At 39.5% G+C, this 2185-nt stretch overlaps 1 pseudogene; it reads left to right on the plus strand.

Moving 5' to 3' along the window:
• Nucleotides 1-1230: 1230 nt before the first annotated feature.
• On the plus strand, nt 1231-1330 carry LOC113292164 (annotated as a pseudogene).
• The last annotated feature ends 855 nt before the right edge of the window (nt 1331-2185 follow it).

Here is a 2185-nt window from a genome sequence, read left to right on the forward strand (position 1 = left end):
GAGAACCTGGGTCTTTGTACTTTGGAGTTGTGGTGTTCTGAATGATTGAACTTACGTGACTAGCTAAAAAGGCTTTCTTATGGACGCTAAGTTTTCGCTTTCGCGTACACATATCCTTAAGGAACTTGGCATAAGCAGGAATTTGCCTAATTGCATCTAATAAGGGAAGGTTTATGGTAACTTGCTTAAAAACCTCCACTATGTCATTAAAGTTCGATTCCTTCTTTGTTGGTACTAATAGCTGAGGAAATGGGGCTCTAGGCTAAAATCAGACCTTTCAGGAACCGAATTCACATCATCAGAAACTTTATCAGTCTCTTCAGCTACTGGTCCTGAGGGTGAGATCCTGAGGGGTGAACTACAGTATGTTCACTATCGGGCATTACCTTATTGTCTACAACTCTACCACTTCTAAGGGTTCTAACAGCATTCAATTGATTCGATGGTTTTGCACCTAATTCATGAACTCCTCTAGGGTTGGGTTGTGTTTGACTAGGAAACTTACCTTTTTCTCTCAAAGAATCACTTATCAGACCAACCTGGGTTTTTAACTCGGAAATAGCCTGACTATTTTCTTGTCCTATCCTGTTACTAGCTTGTAGACTATGTTCTACGGATAACTGAAATTTTGCAGTTTGATGAGTTAACAAGGCGAGAGATTCCTCTAAACTTAGGATTTTCTTATCTGACTGATTCTGAAACTGAGCTAATCTTGAAGGATTCTTAGTATATCCAAAACCTGGGGGAGCATTAGAATTACTAAACTGACCTTGACTTTGGACCTTAGACCACGAAAGGTTCGGATGGTTTCTCCAACCGGGATTATAGGTTTCTGAATATGGGTCAATATTTTGACGGTTATCAAATCTAGTGTTATTATAAAGAGCATTGGCTTGCTCTTCAATATTCTGGCCTTCCCAAAAAGGCTCCACTCTACCACTAGTCTGGCCCACTTCTAAGGCTTCTAACCTTTTTGCTATAGCAGCAATTTTGGCATCTGATTCATAGCCTCCTTCTACCCTATTAACGTTTCATCTACTTAAAAGAATTGTTTTCTGGGGTACCCTGCTATTTTCCCATTGCTGGGTTTTTTCGGCGATTTCATTAAAAAATTCCATCGCCGCATCAACAGTTTGGTTTCCAAATCCACCAGTGCATAAAGACTCAACCATGGTCGTTGTGGAATAATCTAAACCCTTATAATGGATCTGAACTAGCCTAACCTTTTCTAAACCATGATGAGGACACTGGGATAATAAATCATTGAACCATTCCAAATACCTATATAAAGATTCTCCCTCTTGTTGTGAAAATGTGAATATTTGCGTCCTAATAGACGATGTTTTGTGCCTAGGGAAAAACTTATTGAAAAAGGCAGATGTAAGTTGTTCATATGTCTCAATTGACTCGGAGTCCAAACTATATAGCCACGACTCGGCCTTATCTTTCAGGGAAAATGGGAATAACCTAAGTTTCAAAGCATCATCATCTAAGCCTATAATTATTAGAGTACTACAAATTTCCTCAAAATCCCTAACATGGTAATAAGGGCTTTCATTTTCTTTCCCTAAAAAGATTGGGAGCATCTGTAAGTTCCAGGTTTCAGTTCATAGGGTTCCTCAGTTTCAGCTAACTTAATACACGAAGGACGAGTAGTCCTAGTTGGATTCAACAAAGCTTTCAAAGTTGCCATTTCTGGCGCTATCGGAGCAACAAGGATTCTCTCCTCAGTCAAAGGACGTTCAAAAACAGACTCTTCAAAAGTCGGACTTTCTAGATTAAGGTAATCGAGACGCTTCGAACTACTAGGTTTCTCTTTAACAAATCTACCTAGTGTGTCACTTTTACATTCAGGCATACAATAGAATTTTCTAAATTGGAAGGGTAAGCAAACACAGATCGACTCAACCAAATCAAACCTATTGATTTCTAGCAAACCAAAAGCATGATGGCTCCACTTAGATTGTTTCTAGACTAGCTTCTAATCCTTCGAACAGGAATTCGTTACAATTTAAGAAAACCCCTCTGGAATCAATCCGAGTTAATGTAAGTTGAATAGAGGCGAGGGAAGCTCGGTGGAGCTTTGATACCCAAGGCCTCACCGGTATTTCAAGGCGGTGCAGTCACGCATTCAACTGACAGAAACCGTCAAGAACTTCGAAGTATGCTTAAAAGAGTAACCAAT

This window comes from Papaver somniferum, chromosome 6, assembly GCF_003573695.1.
Source record: "Papaver somniferum cultivar HN1 chromosome 6, ASM357369v1, whole genome shotgun sequence".
Classification (NCBI taxonomy): Eukaryota; Viridiplantae; Streptophyta; class Magnoliopsida; order Ranunculales; family Papaveraceae; genus Papaver; species Papaver somniferum.